The following is a 17,833-nucleotide window of genomic DNA, read 5'->3' on the forward strand; positions in this document are numbered from 1 at the left end:
TATTTAAACCCCATTATAGCCTCCATCTCGTCACTTTCCCCCTGAGAGCACTGTGAGAAACCCTAAACCTTCCTCTTGTGAGCTTATAAGTGATCTTGTTCCATTTTGTGAAGGGGTGAAGAAGGAGAAGAAGAAGGAAGCAAGGAAACGAGTTCTAGTGCCAAGATCCAAGATCAAGTGTGAACTTATTGAGGTATTTTCGGAGTTCTCTTCTGGTTTCATGTTTAAACTTCCATTAGAACTCTTTTAAGGGCTATTTGATGCTTGTTCCAAGCTTTATGCTTGCTTGAATGTGTTATTAAGCCGAAATACCTTTGGATCTGAGTGTTGGGGTGTTGTAGAGTCCAGATCTACTGTCTTTTTGGAGTTACATTGCTTATTAGCCATGGATCTACCCTTATTGTGCATATTTTAGTCTTAATTCCCTCATTCATGTGGTTGTGCACGTAAAGTTGGAAACTTTACGTGGTAAAACAGCTTAATGGACCTAGATCTATCATTTGCATGTGTTGGATTCAAGAGAAATCGAGTAGAAATATGTTGCATGGCGGCGACTCGGCGAGTCGGAAGAACGACTCGACGAGTCAGGTCGCGAGTCCCGAGTTCCTCAGTTTCTTCAGTGTCGAGTGGACGGGGTGAGTTAGGGAGTGGACTCAGCGAGTTAAGAGTAGACTCAGTGATGGAGGGACTCGGCGAGTTTGTTCATACAACTCGGCGAGTCCAAGGCAATCTTCTTGAGGATCAAGAACAACTCGTCGAGTCTGTTCATCTGACTCGGCGAGTCGGATGAAGATCATCTGAGTTCTTGGATCCAGAGGGTACTCGTCGATTCGATGCCACACTCGACGAGTAACAGCATGTAAGAGTTGAGCGGAGAGTCTAGGACTCGGCGAGTCGGGTATCCCGACTCGGCGAGTCAGCCCTGAGTAAGTCAACTTTGACCAAGGGTAAAAGAGTCATTTTACCCTGAGTGTAGTGCTAGTGATTGATTGAGTGTGTTTATGGATTTGTAGCCGAGGAGATTCAGGAGCAGCAGCCGTTAGCTTTCCGAGCCACACTCATCCGCTAGCTTACGAGGTGAGTTTCCTTCCCGTAGGGGCGGGTCTAAGGCCACAATGCCGGCCCGTCCAGTTAATAGTAGTTTCCGGACTTCGGTCCGATGTAGTAGTTAGTATGTTTGATGCCTTCGTGGTTCAGACATAATTCATGTGCTATGTGTTATGTGTTTTACGTTCCGGGTTGCGGCCCGATGCAGTATGCAATATGTTTGTTATGATATGCTATGCTATGCTCAGTCAGTTCCGGGCTTCGGTCCGATGCAGGGGACACGGTCCCAGTCAGTTCCGGACTTCGGTCCGATGCAGTCAGTTCCGGACTTCGGTCCGATGCAGCCAGTTCCGGACTTCGGTCCGATGCAGTCAGTTCCGGACTCCGGTCCGATGCAGTTAGTTCCGGACTTTGGTCCGATGCAGGGGACAGGGTCCCAGTCAGTTCCGGACTTCGGTCCGATGCAGTTTCCGGGCCCCGGCCCGATGCAGTGGGCAAGGCCCAATATGTGTTTATATGTTGTTGTATGGTATGTGGTAAGTTGGGGGAGCTCACTAAGCTTCGTGCTTACAAATTTCAGTTTTGGTTTCAGGTACTTCCGCAAGCAAAGGGAGGAGCTCTGGGTGACGGCATCGCACACACCGCCGTTTCAGCTTTAGTTTGGATTTGATTTAGTTGTTGTTTTTGGATATAGTATGTTACAGTTTCCGCACAGTACTTTATTATATTTTGGGGCATATCACGCATGGTTTATTTATATGATACTCTGATTATAGTTTTGATGGTATTAAAAACGAAATTTTTTTTGGGTCGTATTTCTGGGTCGTTTCACATAAGAGTTTACAGCCCAATGCTAAAACCCCCATGAGTGTACGGGCCATGGGTTTACCGCCCAATGAGTTTACGGCCCTAAGCTCATGGTATCTTGTACCATTTTGTGTTTTAAGGTCCTATGGTCTTCCTTGAAGTGTTCTAGACTCAAATCCAAGGCTTAGGAAGGAGTGGTGGCACCATCGCACCACTAATTAGGGTTTACGGCCAAGGGACATGCTCTTGGCCATAAACACCCTTTTTATCTTGATTTCATGTTGTTATCAAGGTGTTTAATATGTGATTCAAGTATATAACAAGCTAAGGGAAGAGTACTTACTATATAGAAGCTTGATAGGGTGATTAAGGTCCAAAAACACTAGTGTGTTCTTGGTGCTCTTGGTGAAATGAAGAACACTTGAAGATCTAACCAAAAGAAGAGATTTCATAGATGAAATCATGTATATTCACTAGACATGGAAGGATATCAAGTCGAAAATGGAAAGATTACTTACTAGATTGAAGATTTTCGTCGGTTCAAAAAAAAAGATTGAAGATTTTGATGAATGTTCTTGATGATAGTTGAGAGAGAATTGGATTCTAGCCTTGAAAAGATGAAGAATGAGGAAGAAATGACGGAATATATATATATATATATATATATATATATATATATATATATATAACATGAGTTTACGGCCACCATGTGTTTATGGCCATAAAATCACATGGTGTGGTCGTAAACTCCACATGATAAAGTTTAAAGCTTGATTGTTAGGTTATAACCTCAATACACACTTCCTATCACCCATTCCTATGGTGTACTTAGGCTCAAAATGCTCAAAATGACTCCAAATAGGGATAAAAGTTAGCAGAAACAAGTTTGTCTTTAATTGAAGTGAATGGTTTGTACAAGATAGAAATTTGGGTTGTCACATCATCCCCCCGTTAGAGGGAATTTCGTCCCAAAATTAGAGTTTAAGCAACTAAGTAGTTACAGATAACTAAGCGAAAAGATGAGGATATTTCACTTTCATTTGATCCTCGTGCTCCCGAGTGAATTCAGGTCCTCGCTTGGTGTTCCAGCGAACCTTCATTATCGTGATACGACTTTGCTTCGTTCGCTTGACCTCTCGATCTATGGTCTCTACAGGTTCTTCCACGCAGTTGAGGCTCTCGTTGATCTCAATCTCGTTGAGGGGGATTACAAGAGTCTTGTCGGACAGAAACTTTTTCAAGTTCAATACATGGAAAGTAGAATGTACGTTACTAAGTTCATGATGTAGATTGAGTTTGTAAGTTACAGGGTCGATTCTAGCGAGAATCTCGAAAGGCCCTACATATCTTGGATTTAGCTTCCCAAGCTTTCTAAAGCGTATCAAGCCCTTCCAGGGTGAGACCTTCAATAGAACTCGGTTTCCCACCTAGAATTCCAAAGGTTTCCTTCGTTTGTCTGCGTAGCTTTTCTGTCGATCTCTAGAGGCTTTCAATCGTTCACGAATCTGAACGATCTACTCTGTCATTTCCCGAAGGATCTCTGGACCTGTGAGAGTGGTGTCAAGAACTCGTCCTTTAGCTAACTGGGTGTCACCTACCTCAGCCCAGCTAAGAGGAGATCTGCACTTTGGACCATAGAGGGCTTCAAATGGAGCAACCTTTATGCTCGTGATATAATTGTTGTTGTAGGAAAACTCGACAAGGGGTAAATGAGTATCCCAGGCCTTCCCAAATTCGATCACACAGGCTCGCAACATATCTTCCAAGGTTTGGATAGCTCTCTCACTTTGTCTATCGGTCTATGGATGGTAGGATGTACTCATGTCCAGCCTCGTTCCTAGGGAACTTTGTAGCGACTGCCAGAACCTCGAAGTGAATCTACTATCTCTATCATAGATAATGGATATGGGAACATCGTGCAGTCATACTACTTCCCTAATGTACGTTCTGGTGACCTTTTCCATCTTGTGAGTTTCTTTGACGGGCAGGAAGTGTGTGGACTTTGTTAACCTATCAACGACCACCCAAATGGTATCAAGACCACCCGTTCTCTTGGGCAACTTGGTTAGAAGTACATGGTGATCCACTCCCACTTCCATTCGGGTATCTCCGGTTGCTGTAGTAAACCTGACGATGTCTAGTATTCAACCTTTACCTTGGTGCAAGTAAGGCATTTACTCATAAAGGTAGCAATCTCTACTTTCATGTTAGGCCACCAGTATAACTTTTTAAGATCTAGATACATCTTATCTGAACCTTGGTGGATGGAATATCGAGCGTTGTGCGCTTAGGTCATGACCAAGTCTCTGAATCCACCGTGTTTCATTGTCCAGATCCGGTCCATGAGATATAAGGCTTTGCCACCCTTGACTTCCAAGTTCTTATTGATCCCTCTTAAGGATTCACTTGCCACATTTTCAGGTTTCAAAGCTTCTAGTTGAGCCTCCTTAATTTGTGTGGACAAGTGCGAATGGATGGACATAGTCAATGATTTGACTCTACGACCAGTGTATTCTTTCTGACTCAGGGCGTCAGCTACTACATTGTCCTTGGCGGGACGATAACGAATTTCACATTCGTAATCACTGAGTAGCTCGACCCACCTTCATTGTCTCATGTTGAGCTCCTTCTGGTCGAATATGTGTTGTAAACTTTTGTTTTCTGTAAAGATAATGATTTTCATACCATACAGGTAGTGTTTCCAGATCTTCAGAGCAAGCACAACTGCTCCTAACTCAAGATCATGTGTGGTGTAGTTGACCTCGTGTGTCTTCAGCTGTCGTGAGGCATAGGCGATGACATGACCTCGTTGCATCAGAGCACAGTCGAGCCCCTGGTTGGATGCATCTCGATATACTACGAAGTCTTCTATCCCTTCAGGGAGGGATAGTATCGGTGCGGTGCAAAAGGCTCGCTTCAGCGTTTGAAATGCTTTTTATTGCTTCTCTTCCAAGTCAAAGGTCACGCCTTTCTGGGTCAATGTCGTAAGAGGTTTTGCAATTCACAAGAAGTTCTGTATGAATCTAAGATAGTAGCCAGCTAGGCCTAGAAATTGAAGAATTTCAGTAGGCGTCTTTGGGGCTGACCAGTTCTCAATAACTTTAATTTTCGAAGGGTCCATGTGGATTCCTTCTTCTCTAACCACGTGTCCTAAGAATTCAACTCTACGGATCCAAAATTCGCATTTAGAGAACTTCGCATAAAGTTTCTCTGATTGCAATGTTTTTAAGACTTGCTGTAGATGATGACTATGCTCCTCCTTACTTCAAGAGTAGATAAGTATGTCATCGATGAAAACAATGACAAACTGATCCAAGTAAGGACGGCAAACCCTATTCATCAAGTCTATGAATACGGCGGGCACGTTACTCAATCTAAATGGCATCACTACAAACTCGTAGTGTCCATAAAGAGTTCGGAAGGGTGTCTTCAGGACATCCTCCTCAAGCACTCGTGACTGGTGATACCCGGATCTCAGATCTATCTTCGAAAAGTAGTTCGCCCCTTGCAGTTGGTTGAAAAAATCGTCTATGTGAGGAAGAGGGTAACGATTCGTGACCGTAAGTTTTTTGAGCTCTCTGTATTCGATGTACATACGGAACGATCCGTCTTTCTTCTTCACGAATAAGACCAGTGCTCCCCACGATGAGAAGCTTGGTCAAATAAATCCCTTACTGAGGAGTTCATTAAGTTGACAAGATAGTTCCTGCATCTCAGCTGGTGCTAGACGATAGGGCGATTTGGCTAAGGGGTAGCTCCTGGTACTAAGTCAATTTTGAACTCGACTTGTCGTTGTGGAGGTAATCATGGTAGTTCTTCTGGAAAGATGTCGGAAAAGTCGCGTACTACTGGAATGTTCTTTAGGTCTTTCGTTTCTTGGCTCGTATCGACAACATGGGCAAGGAATGTGCGATATTCCTTATGCAAGTACTTCTAGGCTTGAATACTTGAGATGATACGAAGGTTCGTGCTGGGTTTGTCGCCATAGATAACTAGAGTTTCACTAGATGGAGGGTTAAGACGAACAACTTTTTCGTAACATATGATGTCGGTGCGATGCAGACTCAACCAATCCATGCCGATAATGACGTCGAAACTTTTAATTGAGACCAGCATGAGGTCGATTGGAAATAAATGGCTATCTAGAGTTAGAGTACATCCTACGTATATATTTCTAGTGCTCTTAGTTTTTTCGTTAGCCATTTCTATAGTGAACGGTTCTTTAAGTGCTCGTGGTTTTTGCTTAAGTAAGGGAGCAAATTTTTGGTTCACGAAACTCCTATCCGCTCCACTATCAAACAATATACATACATAATAGTTATCGAGGAGAAACGTACCCGTGACCACTGTAGGGTCGGAAACCGCTTCCTTGTGGCCTATGGCCAAAACTCTCCCAACTCCATCGGCATTCCCTACCTTAGGGCAGTTCCTTTTTTAGTGGCCCACCTCGCCACAACCGTAGCAAGACTGGCCCACACCGGTGCCGGAGACTTGGTTGATTGGCCTTGCTAGAGCTTTGTAGAAACGGGCGGCGTGTCCCTTCTTGTCGCAGTTAGAACTCTGCATTTCTCGGCAGCGTCTATTGTGGTGGAAGTTCCATTTGTTGCACTTCGGCAAGTTTCCAGCGTACTGCTTCACCGGAGTAGCAGCGGCAGGTGCTATCGCAGCATGAAGCGTCACGACCTACTGCTTTTTGGCAGCTTTTTTCTTCTTCTTGTCATCCCAAAACTTCCGCTTATTGTCAGCGGCTTTGGAGGGTTCTAAGATGGCTAAGGTTGTTTTTGTTGACGGGGTACTGACCCCATGGTCAATGAGCCGTTGTGCCAATCGCTTGGCACTATTGAAGTTAGCGGGGTTTGAAGCGAGTACATTCCCCTGAAATGGAGGCGCCAACCCCTAGATATACCTTTCCACCTTGTTTTCTTCAGAAGGGACCATTCCCAGACATTGCGCTACCAGATCGCTGAACCTGGCAGTGTAAGAAACTATGTTGGAGCCCTTCATAGATAGGCTCCAGAGCTCCTGCTCCAGCTTCTGAACTTCGCCCCTCAGGCAATATTCTTCGATCATGAGCTCCTGAGGAGCTTCCTAGCCTATAACATTTTCCACTATAAGAGATAGTGACTTGACATGGCTATTCCACCATGTCAGAGCTCGGTCCGCGAAGGTGCATGCGGCAAGTTTTACCTTTCTCCCTTTCGGATAGGAACAGATCTCAAAGATAGATTCTGTCTTCTCGAACCATTGCGAGAGGGCGATGCTTCTGCCTATTCCATTGAAGGCCCTGGGTTTGTAGCTGGTGAAGTCCTTGTACGAGTACTCCCTAGCACGTACTGCAGTTTCGACAATAGTGGGAGGCACATAAGTCCCACTCCCACTAGTACTAGTAGTGGTGAATTGTGCCAGAGCTGCCGTAATAGCCGCATTCACAGCAGCTTGGATAATTATTGGGTCGTATGGAGGATGAGGTGTTAGAGTTTGACTCATATTTATTGGAGTAGTGCGTCTCGTTGATTGATGAGGAGGCATCTTGTAGCTATAAGATCACAAAGATGAAGATATTGGTAAGAATTCAATAGAGAGAATGATTAGAGTGACTCATGGACTAACTCTCCATATCCCAACAACACAATGGAAGTATGATTGAATGTAGATCTAGCACTAAAAAGATGACAACATTTGGATAATAATTTCCATGAGATTAGATATCTGTCAATAATACTGGTATTACAGATGTAACAAGTTTGGGAAAAATGACCTAGAAGTAGGTCTTACATCAGACCAAGATAGGAAAATTTTGATAGAGCTACGATCTAACAAGACTTAATAGATTCAAAGTCTTCACATAGTTAGGAAAATTAAACTAGAGTTTTTACATAGGTTAAGTTATATTCAAAAGAGAAATTTGAGTAGGCTCTATCTACGATGAGAACCACTAGAATGAGTCCTTGATTCCGACAGACGGCACTCCATGTCTCTCATGCGCCTTTCAGACATTGTTTGTCGAGCTTGAAGTTCCCTGACTTCAGCTTCGGTTGTAGTAAGATTTCTCTGCAGGGATGCATTCTGATTCTAAGTCGTTTCATAAGCAGACTCCAGATGGCGAATGCAAACGGTATTGACTCCCGCATCGGCATCAACTTCCATGATTTGGTTGATGGCTGCTCTACCCTACTCATCATTACGAGCAATCCTGCAGACCAGAACAGGCAGGACTCTGTCCACTGAGCCTCCCACGCTCAAATTATAGAAGATTTTATCTTCATTGTAAGGTAAGGGTTAACCCTGTTCGTGGCTCCATATGTTCAAGATTGTTTCCCACAGAGGTGTGGGACCTTGAAATGCTGGTCGGGGGTTAAGGTTTCGTATTGGAGCCTCTTGGGGTTGGTTTTTGACTTCGGGTTCAGAGTCAAAATCCTCCGAGAAGTTCTCTGCAAAGTCGTCATCCAGAGGGATTGGATGATTCTTTTCTGGCTCTGCATCAAGCCATCCTCCGTTACCTTGATTAGGAAAGTACGGGTCGCTGTGGGGATGGAATCCAACCATGATATCTACGCGAGAAATGGGTATAAGAATCTTATATAAATAGATGTACTAATTAAGATAATTATAAGATGATCCTTACCAGTAACTTCAATACTTGCATAGTGCATACCAGTTATATGAAACCAAAACAGGATAGACCTTCAAATAACTAACCCTAACTCCAAATCCACAACCAAACAAGGAACATGAAGTGAAGCAAAGATCACAGATTCTAAGTCTATGACACCTTACTCATATATAACCTTAGCATATCCACTTAGCAACTATTGACCTACTAGTAAAGACCTTTTTAGTTCTCAAATAAGTAATTATATTAATACAAAATACTCCTATAATATTTTAGATTCATGTTTTGTTCTAATGTTATCATTGTAGTAGTGTTGGTAAGTTTTTAGACTTGTTGCAACCTCACAACCATTCTTAGGCACATGCTAGTCACTCCTCGGAAAAATATAGTTGATTAGGCTATATCACTCCCAGATTTGACTATATGTCTCTAAGCCTAATTGTGTTGTTCAACAAACGTAATACGTTTGTTCTGTCCTAGTGACACTGATTTTAGTATGAATACAGGTAGGTATACTTGGTTAAATATTTTATTATTTAAAAGTATAAACTCTTGGTCAGAGTATTTTAACCCCATTGTGTTTATAGTTTCTATATCTTTTATGGGTTGATATACTCGATTCACTATAAACAATGCTCTGATACCAATTTATCATACCCCAAAACCGGAACGGCGGAAACCATCTGGGGCGGAGGATGTCATGTACAATATCACAACAAAGGATAATAGTAAACAAGCAACAACACCATCCATTGCATTAATAATATAATTTAATATAAGTGTGTTCTGTATATAGTTTATAATACACCAAAAATATGAATCGAAATAAGAGACGAGTCTTGAATGTGCTCCATCTTCTCAAAAGCTGGCATCAGTACCTGTCTACTGATGACCTGAGAATACAAGTTATTTTGAAAGAGTTTGTCATCTTTAAAGCTGGTGACTTCATAAGCATTTTAGTGTCATTGTTTGTATGAAAATGGTTGTAAGTGATTGATGTATAAGTTTGTAGTAAATGTTTGTATCTCCTAGAAAATCCTATATTTTCTACTAAAAGTAGCCTTCTACCAAGGCATCAATGTTCTGTATGTTTGTTATTTGTAGAAGTGCATATTTTCCCCAAGTTTGACTATCATTAACAAAATATAGTTTATACATTATCGATTATGTAAGAAGATCACAATGTGAATGCAATGGGAAAATAATAAAGTGTTGTAGTGTTGTATTATAGTAACTACAGTTATACTAACTACCTTAAACCAATTGTTAATTAAGGTATAATTTGATTTAATTGTAACCATACTTGATCGACTAGTAAAACATGACGCTCGAAGACGTCGAAATGGTATGACATTCGTCACCCGTAGACCTGCAGGTCCCACTGTAGCTAGTAGCAAGGTGTAGGACGGTCAGTCCTGTATAGATCTATACACAAATTCATGCTCTCCTTCCAGGAGACTCAAGTTACAAAACGAGCCATAGCAGTGATGCCATGCCCCGAAGTAGTGACTCACATTTATGTTATAGTATACTTGTATATGTATTGTATGTACTAGTGTAGTGTATGTTCTCTCAATCAGTATGTAGTATGTTCTCTTTGTTTCTCTTCATAGTATGTTCTCTTGTATAGTGTATAGTACGTACTATTTCTCGTTATAGTATTCTCTATCTATTTCTCTTTATAGTATGTATTGTTTCTCGTTATAATATTCTCTATCTGTTTCTCTTTATAGTATGTATTGTTTCTTGTTATAGTATTCTCTATTTGTTTCTCTTTATAGTATGTATTGACTCATGTATGAACTGACTCTTTGTATGTTTCATGGAACTAGAAATAGTGAGTAGTGACATCCTAAATTATACCTAATATAGTTTACTAGTAGATTTGTTTGTATAAATGGACATGTTTGTACACCTTTGTTGCCCAAAGGTATTAAACTGAGATAAAAGCTTTTATGTCTATACATATATACATAATATATAACTATGGATCAAACGACACTCGGACAAACAATAGGGTACTCTAAGTCCACAACCAAACAAGGAACATGAAATAAAGTGAGTTATCTATCCTAAGTCCTTCCAACCTTACTTATATAACTATATATCTATTAGACACAGTTTTGACAATATATAAGTTTGAAAGAGTTAAAAGAAAAGGTTTGGCATATAATAACAAGTTTGATAAAGAGTGTAGCATGTAAAAGAGTTTGATAAACATTTTGAAGTATTTTTTTTATAAAATAGTTAAAAGTATAGTAAATCCATTTGTTTGATAGTTATTAATCACATGTGATTGATATAATAACTATAATGTTTCAACTTGTATCCCCCCATAAAAGCATTTAAAATAATTTAAAAGGTATATTAAGAGATATAAACTCACCTATAGTGAGTAGATTGGACGAACGAGTGGTATAGGGTGCTAAGTGCCAAGTGAAGACTTGAGCACACACACAGATCCTATTTATCATATAATGATACATATATGTATATAATTAGTGTTTAAACAACTAATTATGCAAGTAAAGACACCCTAGGACATGGAAAACACTTCAATTCAAGTGCTAGAAGAACAAAGGGTTTTATCTAAGGGGTGTAGGGCCTCACATAAGAGTTTACGGCCCAATGCTAAAACCCCAATGCGTTTACGGCCCATGGGTTTACCGCCCAATGAGTTTACGGCCCTAAACTCATGGTATCTTGTACCATTTTGTGTTTTAAGGTCCTATGGTCTTCCTTGAAGTGTTCTAGACTCAAATCCAAGGCTGAGGAAGGAGTGGTGGCACCATCGCACCACTAATTAGGGTTTACGGCCAAGGGACATGCTCTTGGCCGTAAAAACCCTTTTTATCTTGATTTCATGTTGTTTTCAAGGTGTTTAATATGTGATTCAAGTATATAACAAGCTAATGGAAGAGTACTTACTATATAGAAGCTTCATAGTGTAATTAAGGTCAAAAAACACTAGCGTGTTCTTGGTGAAATGAAGAACACTTGAAGATCTAACCCAAAGAAGAGATTTCATAGATGAAATCATGTATTATTCACTAGATATGGAAGGATATCAAGTCGAAAATGGAAAGATTACTTACTAAATTGAAGATTTTGATGAATGTTCTTGATGATAGTTGAGAGAGAATTGGATTCTAGCCTTGAAAATATGACGAATGAGGAAGAAATGATGGAATATCATGTATATAACATGAGTTTACGACCACCATGTGTTTACGGCCGTAAACACACATGCTGTGGCCATAAACTCCACATGATGAAGTTTAAAGCTTGATTGTTTGGTTATAACCTCAATAGACACTTCCTATCAACTATTCCTTTGGTGTACGTAGGCTCAAAATGCTAAAAAACACTCCAAATAGGGCTAAAAGTTAGCGGAAACAAGTCTGTCTTTGATTGAAGTGAATGGTTTGTACAAGATAGAAATTTAGGGTTGTCACATCATACCCCCTTGTTTTCGGTTCTCATATGATTTTTGGGGGAGAATGCAAGTAAAAATGTTTAGATCTATGTATTATATGCATGTTTTGTGTGAATTCTTAGTTTATTGGTAAAACTGTGTTAGATCTTAGCAAATCTCAAAATTTTAGTCATATTGAACAAAGATCTATGAACTATGACATTATATACATCACATTATCAAGCCAAAAGTGATTACATGTTTAGCATACAAAAAATTTCAACAAAAACTTTGTTAAAGGTCAAAAATTGTCAAGAAAACAAAAGACAAGGGCAAAAGTGACATTTATGTTTTATAGGGACCAAACATGTCCTACTTGTATAAAACGGGATTTTTATGACAAACATACTTTCCAAAGGGCCAAAAATGTAAATTTAGTTTAATGGGCCAATTTTTTGGGGCCTCACGGTTTTGGGCCCAAAATTGCCAAAAAAAAAATGAGGTTTTGGGGATTAAAAATTTAAATTGGCCAAAATTTGAATCATAAATGTAAATAAACCAAATTTTGGGGTAAAAATACCATTTATTCCAAAATTGGACCAAAAATGTAACTTTTATCAAAGATTGGGCCGAAAGTGACAACTTTTACAAATAAGAGGCTGAAAATGAAATTTTCTACAAAACTAGGCCATAAATGTCAAAACATAAAATTTTGGATTCAATTTGTGAATTTCTAAACATTTGGGATAAAATTGCAAATTTTTATAAATTATGGACTAAAATGTCATTTTTACGAAACTTTGGGCCTTAATTGAAAATTTGTAGGATTATTGGCCAAAAATGTCATTTTTACAAAAAGAAAGCTTCTTATCATCAATCTAGTAAACCTCAAGCTAAAACAAACAACGGAACAAAACAAATGAACGAAATACGTCGATAACTATTTATTGGACCTAATATTCACGTTACTTGGCCATTGGGCCCTAAGGGCTCATTTAAGTGTATATTGAGCCCAATGTTTTCCATGACGTGTTTATTAGGCCTTGCGACCCACTTACATGTTAATTTGGGCCTAAGTTATGGATTACATGTTTATTAGGCTCTTGTGGCCCATTTACATGTCTATTGGGCCTAAATTACCTTCTTACATGTTATTGGGCCTTTGTGGTCTAATTACATGCTAATAGGGCTTGGAATGGAAATTTCACATGCTAATAGACTGTAACTATACCTTTGCGTAATCATTAAACTTCGTATACTTATATATGTACCTTTCGAATACAAAAACATTCCATATATATATAAACATTAAACATAGTACAAAAAGGGGTTGAGAATCTAGTGAGACATGTCGGTTGGCACCTTTGAGTGTACAATCATAGCCTGTAGTTATAATCAGAGTTTTCTAGTAGGAAAGCAGGAGTTTGTGTACAGATATATACGGGTTGACCCCCCACGCCTTAGTTGTTCACTATAGCTAGACTAGGCCAGTCTAGGGCGACAAAATCTTGAGCAATACCGGCATTTGGAAAAATGCCAAGACGGGCAACCTAGTCATTATCATGCATGGTTATAATGGCTCATATAGGGATTCAATACCAAAAATTTAACCTTTCGAAGATAAACTCTTCAATTGTGTCAACGCAAAACGACTTATTTAACAAGACAAGAATCTAGACGTTGTTATAAAACAGAAAATATCGGATTTTCTGGGGGAATTATTCATACACATTTACCATTTATTCACAATACAATGAATCTATACTACACTCATACAAGTTATAACCATGAAATTTACACATGCATTTATACTTGATTTTCACATCATTTTCAGACAATTTACAGAAAATATCGGATTTTCTGGGTTTTTCCGAAAGATACAAAGGCTTTTATTCAACCATACTTATGAACTCACCAACATTATATATGTTGACTGTTTTCAAAATAACTTGTATTCTCAGGTAACCGTTAAGCAGGAAGGATTTGCAAGAATGTATGAATTTATTTTGTGTAACATCATCTATCGTACTTTTAAAAGCTTGAAACTATGTAACTTATAACAATGCACTTGATGTGAACAATGCTAGTTGTTGTATGTAATGTTGGGGATGAATGTGTTATGTTTCATGTATATTCATTGTGATGATAATTCAATTGTTAGTCACATGAGCCCCCAGACGTTTCCATCGTCTGGTTCGGGAGTGTGACAAACATCATCTTCATCACTATCAGTCTCACAATCTTCGACAACCACATGATTATAATCATGAACTTTCGATGTAGAGGGTTGTTCAGTGCTAACTTCTCCATTGAAAACATGAAAATTTTCTATACCCTTGGAGATCGAAGTGACATTTATGATAAATAATTGAGAATAGCCAATAGTTTCCTTTTCTTCAATTTCACTAATATTGTCAAAATCATCTTCGATTTCATTAAAAAAAATTTGAGAGTCTAAAGTTGAAGTCTCAGTCAAATTCAAAATTTTGATTTGTTCAGTTTTAGTAAGAGTCTCATTCACAATACTCACTAAATCATTAGCATCAAAACATTCATCAATTCTAACAATCCCATAAGCATAAGAATCATTGGGGACTTTGTCAAATTCTGATATCTTTTTCTCACAATCATAGGAAGTTGTATCTATTTTCTCTCTTTTGTAAACCAAGAAAGGCAATAAATTCCTATGTTGTTCTTTGCTAATTTCAGAGGAGTGATGAAGTGCAGTTAGTTTAGCATACAATCGTTTCGCACCGTTATAGTAAATGTTTCTTTGTTTCATCAGCATAACATTTTTTTCCCTAACAAAAGCCCTATCTAGAGTGATATTATTCAGTTGTAGCTCTAGACTATCTATTCGAATTCTCTTAGACTCCAAATGTTTCTGAGTATCTAGCAACAAAGTTTTTTATTTTTCAGCTTCGCTACTAAGAGAAATAAGCATGTCATTAACATAAGAAAGAGTATCATCAAAGTCAGATAGAAAATTAAGATAAGAACTGCAAGGAATGTTAAAAGATTCAAGAAGAGTACGTACCTTCGATGTCATAGGCGATTTTTCCACTCCTATTGACACGAAGAATTTCCCAGTCACATTCTCCTCTTCAGAACTGAGCTCTTCGAACCTTACATACATTATTTCAAGTATGGGGTTCCTCATTTCCTCATCGTCGGAACCAGATGACCAAATCTGGTATGTTCCATCCCCATCAACACTTCCCTTAGCAATGAGTGACATTCCTTTCGTCTTCGCTCTCAGTTCTTCCAATCTCTCGACATAATATGCCTAATCCTTAACATGCTCCTTCTTCCCCCCTCTCTTTCTCAACATGCAATCAACAGCCAGATGGTTCGCACCATTACAGTAATTGCAGTCAAACCCAAAATCTCCCTTTAGCTTATTTTCAACCTTTTCAACAACAGTCTTACTCTTTTTCTTCTTTTCCTTCAACTCTACTCTAACTCCTTTCCCAGATGAGGTGTTTCCCTTGAAATCATTATTGTTTTTATATGTCGGATTGAAAGGCTTCTTAAAGAACTTCTTCACTTTTTTGTTGAAATAATACGCCACAACCTCATCCTCCGGATTCACAAGAAAACCTTCATCTTTAGGTCGGCCTTCTCAGCCACTTCGATCTTAGACTCTTTTGCAGACACCTTCGACATCAAAGCAAGAGGACTTCCCAGATTCATCTTTCCCTATTAAGCTATTTCATTGATTTCGATCTCATGAGCTTTTAGTACATTGTAAAGATCTCTCAATGAGTAGCCATCAAAGCTTTATTGTGTCTTGATCATTAAGTTGATGTTTCTCCATTCCTTTCAAAGTCCCATCAAGAAAGTAAGATTGTATTCAAGAGTTGATGGTGTAACTCCATAACGATTACACTTGAATATCAATTCACTCAAGCGATCGTAGTAGAGTTCGATGGTTTCACGATCCTTTTGTTTGAATTCATCGAGTTCAAGTAGACACTGCTTCATTGAGATCTTCTTCGTCTTCTTGCTTCCCTGATACTTTTCTTTCAAAGTATCACAGATTTTTTTTGTCGATTTGCATCCCTAAACAAAATTGTAAACCACAAGTGGAAGAGCACCGCGAAGTTCGCACAAGCACTTCCAGAGAGACTCTCTAACTGAGAGGAATGAAGGAGGAGCATGAGAAGTGTGACAACCGAACCAACAAGAGTAACGAGGAGTATTATTAGGACTTTTGTAGTGTTTCCAACAAACAAAAACGTTTAAGTACCATATGTTTGTAATGAATTTGGTATGTTTGCTAAAATTACCGTTTTTCAAAAAGTAGTTAAAATATTCTTTCAATCAATCACATCAAAGACACTCATATATGACCTTAGGATCATTACCAGTAAGCTGTGATGAATTGATGTATACATCAGGATGAATTATAATCAAAATACTACAAAATTAAAGTGAATAATTCCTTCCTAATTCCTGTTCCATGTCTGGTGATGGTAATCGGATAGAGCCACTCACTCATCGATTTCATCAATGTCAAATTACATACGACTTAATACAGGTGTCATCGGGAAAACCCGGTGTCTTCATTTGATATGGAATGGTTTGGATCATCACCTTATCAATTGCATATGTTACAAGAAGACCTCCACCTAACCAGTTGGATATCAAAGCCCTGGTCTCTCATTAACCTTAAATCTAATTCTGACCCTCGGGTCATCCTTCGTTGTGAAACCACGAAGCACTCTCCGAAGGTGTGTTATACCTTCTGTAACCTTTCAATTTATTCCTAGTAAACTCCTCGAGGATATCACTCGTATAACAGGTTAAGATCAAGCATGGGAGCTTGGGACGAATACGGTTAGCCTATCATTGCTATGGGTATATGTGAGGATAATATGTAATTAAGATTCTACGAGCATCGGATGTGTGCTTCCGCCCTATTTCTTGTTCCTTGTCTGGTTGTGGACTTGGGGCAGAGTCACCCATCCAACTATCTTACCAACACTAATTACATACGACCATTATGCACGAGTTAGAGATAGGTGGACCAGGTACGAGTCCCACCAGGAACTTCGAGACAAGACTACTCAGGAGTGCGAGTAATCGATCTACCATCCGAATAAGTCTAGTCGCATAAAGCAAACCCATATGCTCCTAACCAAGCTAATCAATTGAGGAACACTACGACAGGCCCTATGCAACACTCCGAGGAGAAGTTATTACTTATGACTTAAGACCGCTAAAGACGTACGGAGTCAGCTAGGTCACGCATGACCTCGAATTAGGAGTCCAACTAGGTCCAAACAAGATGTATTTGAACCTTAAGAAACATTACTGGTGGCCGAACATGAAAGCCAACATCGCTGCATAGAGGGAAAAATATCTAACTTGTGCCAATGACAAGGTAGAATAACGGAAGTCTTCGCATTTCTTACAACAACCAGTGATACCCGAAAGGAAGTGGGAGTGGCGAACCATGGACTTCATGACCAAGTTACCTAATACAATGGGTGGTCTCGATACCATTTGGTTAATCGCTGACAGACTGGCCGAATCCACACACTCCCTACCAATCCAAGAAACCGACAAGATGGAGGAATAAACTAGAACGTACATCAAAGAGATTACACGACTACATGGGGTGTCAATATCCATCATCTATGACAGAGATAATAGATTGATTTCGCGACTCTGGCAACCCTTGCAGGGACTGGGCTAGAATTGGGTATGGCCTACCACCAACAAACTGAAGGACAAAGCAAGAGGAACTGTTCAAACATTGGAAGACATGTTAATAGCTTGGGTGATTGACTTTGGTAAAGCGTGGGAATGCCCACTTACCACTTATTAAATTTTCACACAATAACAACTATCACACTAGCATCAAAGGTGCTCCCTTCGAAGCTCTTTATAATCGCAAGTGTCTATCACCCCTGTGTTGGGCAGAAGTGGGGGACACCCAGCTAGGT

The sequence above is a fragment of the Lactuca saligna genome, chromosome 5 (genome assembly GCF_052625555.1).
Source record: "Lactuca saligna cultivar CGN05327 chromosome 5, ASM5262555v1, whole genome shotgun sequence".
Taxonomy (NCBI): Eukaryota; Viridiplantae; Streptophyta; class Magnoliopsida; order Asterales; family Asteraceae; genus Lactuca; species Lactuca saligna.